Raw genomic sequence first — 254 nt, forward strand, 5'->3', positions numbered from 1 at the left:
TAATACGAGCCTAAAGTATTCTGTAAACGATTTAACTTAACCTGTCGTTTGGGAAAGTTGTAATAATTATAATAGGAAAATTGTAATTGTTATGTTGGGAAGGTTGTAATGATTAGGTTCAGAAGGTAATTATTTCTGTGGGAAGGCTGTAATAATTAAGGTTGTAATTACTCGGCTGGGAAGGTTGCAGTTATCATGGGACTCAATATATATTATTGGACAACTTATCCGCTATTGATTATAGACAAATTATG

General features: G+C 32.3%; 1 protein-coding gene across 1 annotated transcript in view; it reads left to right on the forward strand.

The window, feature by feature from the left end:
* The window catches only part of LOC119582193, a 13488-nt gene that overhangs the window by 4920 nt on the left and 8314 nt on the right, over window positions 1-254 (forward strand). The window lies entirely within an intron of this gene.

Source organism: Penaeus monodon, chromosome 15 (genome assembly GCF_015228065.2).
Source record: "Penaeus monodon isolate SGIC_2016 chromosome 15, NSTDA_Pmon_1, whole genome shotgun sequence".
NCBI classification, from domain to species: domain Eukaryota; kingdom Metazoa; phylum Arthropoda; class Malacostraca; order Decapoda; family Penaeidae; genus Penaeus; species Penaeus monodon.